The following is a 9,310-nucleotide window of genomic DNA, read 5'->3' on the forward strand; positions in this document are numbered from 1 at the left end:
ATTTTGCGGGTGTCCGGTGACATGAGATCAGTAACGGAGACGGGGCTTTATTAGGAGCAGGACAAAAATGTGAACCGAAAAATGAGAGAATCAATGCCCATAATATCTCACCCTCCACGTAGCATAGGACCACTTTCTGTATTTTTATTTGTACTTCTGCAGAGGCTGGATATATTTATACCTACTTGATATTAAGAAATCGATATCTGCTTGATTAATATATTATTCCATATAAAATTATTTTAATTAGCAATGTATATCTTCTTTATCAGCCGTATCTCATTCTTCTTTCATAGTGCATTAGTTATTCTTCTAAAGGTGCATTAATTGTTTTTAAATGTCCATGAATAATTAAGGTGCTAAAATGATGCATTAATTCGCACAGCTCATTAATTGTACTCCAATTCAGTTAAGTTGCTAATCATGTGCAAATGAACAAAATTAATGAGTGGCGCCCGTATATAACTGTAGTTTTTTGCGTAAAAAAGAAGAAAACTTAATTATTTCATCGTCGCTATTCCTCAATAGGGGAAATAACCGGTAAAGCAAAACAAAAACAAAAAATCAAACCCAACGTGGGAATACCAAAGGGCGTATTTCCAATATGAAGATGGCCTAGACGACAAGGGGGGCCCATAATCGGCATATGGCCGCTTTCGAAAGTGGGCTTGCACAATGGGAGACTTGAGTCGACTCACCGTCAAAGTCGGTTCAGGAGGAATCCACGTAGTTTGTACTAAGATTCCAAGATCTGAACCGACTCGGGGTTACCATGTAAGCCATGTGTCGTCCCCTTTCTAAGGTGGCACATGATGTCCTATAAAGGATAAGCGAAAACAGAGAAACTCTTTATCAGAAAAATAGAACACTCCGGGTAGATGCATCTTAATGGGAGTCTGCCAGTAGAGGTGGTTTAGTCTTGGCTGTTGCAGGGACATATGGCAGTTTCAGTCATTTTGCTCTTGTTTTCACTCTCAGGCTTGTGCTGGTTTTCAGTTTTAGCATATATCTGATTTTCAATCTAGACCCCGACTTGGTCGTTTTACGTGTTGTATATGCGTGTGTACTTTGCCTTCTAAGGCTTTAGTCATCTTATTTGATCACATGCAGTTCTCCTACATAGTTCAAAACAAAAACTGCATCTGCTTAAATGCACAGAAGTATACATGGTAAAAGATGCTCTTGTTTTCATATCTTTTATATCCCTCTTGCAGGTTGTTCATCATGATTTCTCTCCATAATTTATCTGGTTAGCATCAACTACGGAGCATGCTTACTTTACTGAAGTCATGGTATAATTACAGTGTGGGTGATGGAGAGTTTCTGTAAATGGTGATGGAGATGAGCCTCCCCATGGGGGAGAGGCGGCATCGGTGTTATAAAAGCGACAAGCAAATAACGAAGAACAAAACTAGAACACACGCAGGGGACACAAGATTTAACGTGGAAAACCCCTTCCAACACAGAAAGGGAAAAACCACGGGCGCCAGCCAGCAAAACTTCACTATATCGGGGAGTGTTTACAAACGCCGTGGGTTATCTTATAATCTGATCAACCCTAGCCGGCGGCTTACAAGATGTATATATATCGGCCCAAGCCTCCGGCGACGGGCCTCGCTCCGCTCGTCAGAAGTTAGCCTCCCTTTAGTATATGAATTTGGATCACAATACAACAATCGGCATGGAGGAGGCGACTTCCCTAGGGGCGGAGGCCCCTTGTCCACGGTGTTGATCTTGAGAAGTTTCTCCCCCTCCTTGGCGGCTGCCAAGGAGGAGGGTTTTTGTGGCTATGGGTGGTTTCCTCCAAATGTAGGGTTTTCCCTCAATAAATAGAGGTGGTGGTGCAATCTTGGCCATAGGATGAATGCCTCTTTAATCTAAGGCCTCTTCGGCACCTCTAGAACCTTCCTAGGACCCCCCCCCCCCCCTATGTCTTTTATGAGTCCATCAAGTCGTGCCTTGGCAAAAAAATCCCCAAATATAGAAGAATTTGAGTCAATCACGTCATCACATATTTTTGGAGTCCCAAAACTGCCTTTGTCATCTGCAGTAATATGGCCGGGAAGGGGCATCCGGAGTCCGATTGTGGCGAAATTTATATCTAAAATGAATTGCATAAAATTTTCCACAACTTTCATGTTTTGGCTTTTTTCATTGGACGTTGGCTTGGGGGTTTACCGGGGCGATCTTCGAAAAACATTTCTGTAGCGACAGATTCCGGGAAACTCCAGATTTCACCATAATGACCGATTTCCTTTTATATTTGCCTGTTTCCTACACAAGAAAGTATAAAAAAACAACTTTTGCACTTTTGCAACTATTAATAGTTTAGTACCAATACATATAATATAGTTGCATAATAATAATGATTTTGACATAATAAACTACAAAGTTCATGTATGCATTTTAAATGCATCACTTGTGTCTTGCAACATATTGGTGAAGTGGATGCGAGTTCTCATGGACAAAATGGAATTAGTATAATTATCCTCGATACGGTTGGACACATTATACTTATCTTAAAGCTTTGTACATAACTCATAAGCGCTCTGAAAAGGCATGATTGATGAAGTAAGTACATGGCTCAGAACATGGCAAAGCACTTTAGTATCTTGGGCATCAAGATAAGAGTGTTCTTCTCCTCAAAAGTTGGATTTTGTGGATCCTTAGGAGGAGAAAACCCCATATCAAGAATTTTCTCCATATGTGGGTGCATACCCCGAAAATATTCAAGCATGTAGATTTTCCAAACATCATAATTTATGCCATCAAATATAAATGTCATTGTGCACTAAACTACTAGTTGTGATCTTTACTCTCAGGGCAGTGAAGCCTAAAAAGAGAGCCCAAGCTATGATACCAATTGAAAGAACAAGTATGCCACCTAGAGGGGGAGGTGAATATGCGTTTTAAAAACTTCCACGATGGGGGCTTGAGAAACTGTTACTTGTCAAGCACAAACACTATAAACTTGGGTTTGCATATGCGCACCAACAACCTATGCTAAGCAAGATAAGAAACAGGGTGATAGCAAAGATATAGAACATCAAGAAAGAAGGCTATCACAAAGTAAAGTGAATAAGTAAATGAGCTCAGGTTGAGAAGTAACCGAGACACACGGAGACGACGATGTATGCCAAAGTTCACACCCTTGCGGGTGCTACTCTCTGTTCGAGAGGTGTGGAGGCACAAGGACTCCAAATGCCACAATGTCCTCGAGCCTCCCACCAAAAGGGAAATCCTCAATCCACTAAGGGACCTTGAGGGTGGTCACCAAACACGTACAAGCTTGGGGCGAGATCCTTAACTTAATTAGAGGCTTCCCAGTAAACTCCACGGAGGTCACAAGCTTGAGGCAAACTCCACAACAATTGGAGGCTCCCAAGTAATCTTCACCAAGGTCACGACGCCACACAAGGCCACACCGCCACCAAGGCCACAAGCCACAAAGGCCACACCGCCACCAAGGCTACACCGACACGAAGGACACACTGCAACAAAGGCTACACCGCCATGAAGGCCACAGCTCCACAAAGGCGACAACACCATATAGGGTTCCAAGAACCCGAGATGTACAGCTCCGGGTACAAGCACTCAAGAGAAATCACCCATAACGGAATTTCCTTAGAGAACTCAAATCAATGCACCAAATACAAGGGAAAGAACACAAGTGCTCAAATCTTTCACTCCCAAATTTCAACAAAGCTACAAAAGCTTATGGGATCGTGTTGGGGGGATGACCCCCGGTATGCCAAAGGCATGCCAAACCGGATGGTTAGAGCCATCAAGATACCGGTTTAATGTTCGTACCGGAGCACAGAGATAAGAAATTAGCTAAGTGAGGCTAAGCCGGTATCCCCAAGAGGGGTATGCCGGAACCGGGTAAAGAAGATACCGGGCTACCGGAAAGAAGAGCATGTCGGCGGGACTGGTCAAAGATTCTCTCCAGAGCTAGAAGACAAAGATGAGCTAAGCAAAGTAGCTTTAAACGAAGGGCTGATGATAAAGAGGAGGATGACGGTCAAAGAAGCCGGAGGACGTCAGCATCCCTGATTAAAGAAGACCCCGGTGTCATCTATGATTAAAGTAGCTTTGTAAAGTAGTTTGTCTAGTCAAAGATGCCATTAGGGTTTCTTGCCCTGTAAGCCACCCTCTCCCCTATATAAGGAGAGGGGGGAGCCCTCTTCACGGGCACGAACAAAAGGAGGAAGCTAGGTTTAGACGAACGCATGTACTGAGAAACCTGTAACCTGTTGAGATCAATAAAGAAGATGATCTAGAGCGAGTTCTTCCTTATGTCTTTCTTCTTCAACCTCTAGCCTTGGCTAAGTTCTTGAGGAAACCATCCGGAAGTTCATCCCATCTAATCACAAACCCTCCCCCGAATCCTCTAGCGTCCATTCGGCCCCAACTTAATCCAACCTATGGCATCTGTCTGTTCACCACGACGACGGTTGGCGCCCACCGTGGGGCATGAAGTGGCGCTTGCTGGAGTACATATTCGGGCGGGCATCCTCGAGGTCGCCGGCGAGCGGACAGTGTATGCGCTCGTCCAGCGCTTCTACTCCATCGACTTCATCAACGACAACGCGGGCTGCTTTGCCAACGGCGGCATCTTCCCCAAGAACGGCCGCATCATGGAGTTCGGCAGCCACCGCGTCTACTTCGGCACCGTCCTGTGCGCCGGCGCCTCTCGCCGGTGCTGGTGGCACCGGACCCGCCAAGGTGGCTCTGTGCTGGCCGCGCCGCCGGCGGCGTCGAGGTAATGATGACCGGTGTGGTTGGTGCGGGCAAGGAAGGCTGTGGATGAGGGTGCTGGTCGTGCGGCTTCAACCCGCGCGGCCAAGCCACCGGCGGAGCGCGACACCGGCGCTGCGGGAGCATCGTCCGCACCACCGGCAACACCACTCCAGGCGGCGATGAACGTGCTGGCAACGCCCATCGCGCAGAACATCGACCCGGCGGCGGCTCAGGCGGAGCTGGAGGCGCAACGCTAGAAGCTGCTCGCGAACGGCGCCGACATCGTGCGGGCGCAGCGCGAGCTGAACCTAACCTTACGTGAGTACAACGCTGCCCATGGCTTTGCTTCTGTTAGCGCTCATGCTGCTAGGATACCGGAGAACCGGCTTAAAGCTCGCAATCTAGACCAGGATTTGCGTAAGGAAATTCTTGCCGGCAAAAGCACCTCTGCATCTGTGAGCATCGTAGAAAAACCCAAGTACAGCAGCCCGGATAAAACTATAAAAGCTGCTAAGGCCGCAGTAGAACTGTGTGACTCGCTTTCCGGGGATGCTTTAGCGAAACAGCAAGAGCGTGTTAGAGAGCTGCTGGAAACTATTGAGCAGGAAAACGCTGAGCAGCTAGCTAAACTGAACAAGGCTGTGGCCTCAAAGTCCGCGCGTTCAACAAAGAATGCCGGAAGCAAGTCCCATGGGCAGGCCTCATCCCCCCATCCGGACAGAAGAAGAGAAAAAGAAGTGAATGCACGGCGAGATGAGCGTGTACGATCCGGTTCTTGCCGGAAAGCAACAAGCCGGGCAACACGATGCCGGTAGAAAAAGCCAAGGGGCAGATCGAGGCTACGCCAAGGGAGGCTATGCCGGAAACAATCATGCCGGTAAATATGAAACCGGGCAAAACTATCCAGCTGCAAGGGCAGCGTATTATGATGAGGAGATGCCTCCACCGAGGTACCGACAGGCAAAGGCCGCCTATGATGACGAAGAAATGCCCCCACCAAGATACCGGCAGGCAAGGGCCGCGGCACCGGAGCATTACGATGAAGCTGACTCAACAAGACTCACCGCTTACCGGAACCCATTGGGAGAACGCCTGGGAGAAAGGAACCTGCCGGAACGGGATGCGAGGCACCGTCTGGACAGAGTGTACCTATCTGAAATGATTGAGGCAGAGGGTCCTCCGGGCCCAAAGTGCTTTGGCCCAAGGATCATGAGAGAGCAACCACCGGTTCGTAACTTTCAGTTGCCCCGTGACACCAAAACATATGATGGCACCACTAAGCCGGAAGATTGGCTCGCGGATTATGTGACCGCGGTATACGTCGCTGGCGGCGGAGGTACCGTAGCCGGAGGAGGCAACCGGCGTTGGGCCGTGAGAATTGTACCATCGTTCTTGGTAGGACCGGCAAGAATCTGGCTAAACAACTTGCCGGCAGGAAGCATAAATGGCTGGTTGGACTTTGAGGAAGCTTTTGTGAGCAACTTCAGCAGCACCTACCGAAGGCCAAACAGGCCTCAGCAGCTCGCTTTGTGCTTGCAGCGCCCGCAGGAAACAGACCGGGATTACCTAACCCGGTGGAACTCTGTTCGAAACTCTTGTGAAGGGGTGATAGAGGCACAAGCCATTGCTTGGTTTAGCCAAGGATGCCGGCGAGGTTCGCCTTTGTGGCAAAAGCTGCAGCGGAACATGCCAACAACTTTGGCGGAGATGATACGTGTGGCGGATAGCTATGCGTTGGGAGACCCAACGCAATCGGCGGTACAAGCAGAACCGGAACAACAAAACCCGCCTCAGCGAGCGCCGGGAACAATACCGGGACAACCGGAACAACAAAAGAAGGGAAGATTTCCCGGATCGAAGGTATGGTTCGCGGCAAGTTGCTGCTTGTGCAAGAAAACTACGATGCCGGCGGCAGCCGGAGGCAGAGAACTGGATCGCAGCCGTGGGCGGGTCCTAAGAAGCAATGGGTCGAAAAGAAACCCTGGGGCCAGAAAAAGAATTGGCAAGAACCCGGGAAATACACCATGGAAGCCGCCATGGATCAACCTTGCCGGTGGCACACGCCGAATCCGGCACACCCGTCAAACCACTTAACAAAAGATTGTACCTGGACCAAGTACCTGATGCAAAAGGGGGCGGTAAAAGATGCGCAAGCACAAGGGTGCAACACGATGATGCCACCACCACAAGATATGCCGCGCCAGCAACAACTACCACCACCACCACCGCTTACCGGAGCAAACGCTTTACCGGTACAGCCTCAGCAAAACAGGCAGCAGTATCAACAAGTCAATCAGATGGGAGAAGGCCATGGCCAACCGCCTCCACCGGCACCTTTGGGCCGGAATGTTTACGAGGATCCAGACGTGTGTTGTGTCGTGTTCGTCACTGAGCCGACAGACAAGCAAAGCCTGCGCCGCCGTTCCATGGAGGTGAATGCGGTAATGCCGGCAGTGCCAAAATACATGCTCGTGGTCGGATCGGGAACTCACACGGTCGTTCAAAGATCACCCCAAAATCATGCCGAATCCGGGTGGTTACGCTCTCGTGGTGGACCCAATCATGAAGGGACCAGTAAGTCGCGTCAAATTCAGCAAGGTGCTGATAGACAATGGGAGCAGCATAAACATAATGTACCGGCACACCATGCATACTCTGGGCATAACAGAAAACATGCTTCAGCCAACTCGCACAACGTTCCATGGAATTGTTCCCGGTTTGTCCTGTGCACCGGTTGGAAAAGTCCGGGTGGATGTGTCGTTTGGAGGACGTGACAATTGCCGGGTTGAAAACGTTGAGTTCGAGGTGGTGGACTTAGATAGTCCGTACCATGCACTGCTGAGGAGACCGGCATTGGCAGCCTTCATGGCCTCGACTCACACGGCCTATCTCAAAATGAAGATGCCGGCACCTCGTGGACCCTTAACTGTGGTGGGAAACTATAGAATCTCACTGGAAACAGCCTCTGCCGGATCGAACCTGGCAGAATCGCTGGTGATCACGGAGGAGAAAAGGAGGATGCAAACCGCGGTTGCGCTGGCTCAATCCTCACAATTGAGCTTAGCGGCGATGAGTGAAAGTTTGAGCGCTCCAGCGTTCAAGCCGACAAAGGAAACAAAGGACATCGTGTTGGATCCGGCTTTCCCTGAGCGCACCGTTCGTATCGGTGCCGGCCTCAATGAAGCATAGGAAAGCGCGCTCGTCAGCTTCCTCCGTGAGAATCGGAATATCTTTGCCTGGTCTACTGATGACTTGGTAGGTGTTCCGAGGGAGCTGGCTGAGCACTCTCTGAACGTCCGAAAGGATGCCAAGCCGGTGCGACAACCTTTGCGCCGGTTCGGCGAAGACGAGGAGGAAGATTATCGGAGAAGAGGTGACGAAGTTGTTGGTTGCCGGTTTCATTGTGGAAGTCACGCATGCTGAGTGGCTGGCCAATCCGGTAATGGTCGAAAAGAAAAAAAGATGAGAACACGGAGGCAAAAGCTCCAAAGGTGTGGCGCATGTGCATCGACTACACCAACCTCAACAAAGCTTGCCCAAGAGATCCTTTCCCTTTACCACGGATCGATCAAGTGATTGATTCAACCGCTGGGTGTGAGTTATTGTCTTTCCTGGATGCCTATTCTGGTTTCCACCAAATCCCCTTGAAAAAGGAAGATCAAATAAAAACTGCGTTCATTACCCCGCACGGGGCTTATTGCTATGTCACTATGCCTTTTGGTTTGCGCAACGCTGGTGCAACGTACCAGCGCTGTATGCAAAAATGCTTGTTTGATCAAATTGGAAAGAATGTGCAAGTCTATGTGGACGACATTGTGATAAAAACGAAAGTAAAAGATACCCTAATTGACGACATCCGGCAAACATTTGATAACTTAAGAAGATTCCGGATGAAACTCAATCCGGCAAAATGTACCTTCGGTGTCCCTGCCGGTAAGCTGCTGGGTTTTCTTGTGTCAAGCCGCGGCATTGAAGTGAATCCGGTAAAGATCCGGGCAATCGAGAGAATGACGATACCGCGAGAGCTCAAGGATGTACAAAAGTTCACCGGAAGCTTAGCATCGCTAAGCCGGTTCATAAGCAGGTTGGGAGAAAAGGCCTTGCCGCTCTATGCTCTGATGAAAAAATCCGATACGTTCGTCTGGACCCCTCAGGCAGACGCGGCGTTCAAAGAGCTAAAAACGATGCTAGCCACTGCACCAATACTAGCTTCGCCATTGGAAAGAGAGCCCATGTTGTTGTACATAGCAGCAACTAACCGAGTTGTGAGTGTGGTTGTGGTAGTAGAAAGAGAAGAGGAAGGAAAAACCGTCCAGAGGCCGGTATACTACCTGAGCGAGGTGCTCTCCCTCTCAAAGCAAAACTACCCGCACTTCCAAAAGATGACTTATGGCGTGTTCATGGCCGCCACAAAGCTCAAGCACTACTTTGAGGAGCACCCTATGAAGGTGGTGAGTGAGGCACCCATCTCCGATATCATGAGCAACAAAGATGCTAGCGGCAGGATTGCAAAATGGGCGATCCAGATATCACCGTATGTACCGGTATATGAAAGAAGAGATGCCATCAA

This window comes from Lolium rigidum, chromosome 1 (genome assembly GCF_022539505.1).
Source record: "Lolium rigidum isolate FL_2022 chromosome 1, APGP_CSIRO_Lrig_0.1, whole genome shotgun sequence".
Lineage (NCBI taxonomy): Eukaryota > Viridiplantae > Streptophyta > Magnoliopsida > Poales > Poaceae > Lolium > Lolium rigidum.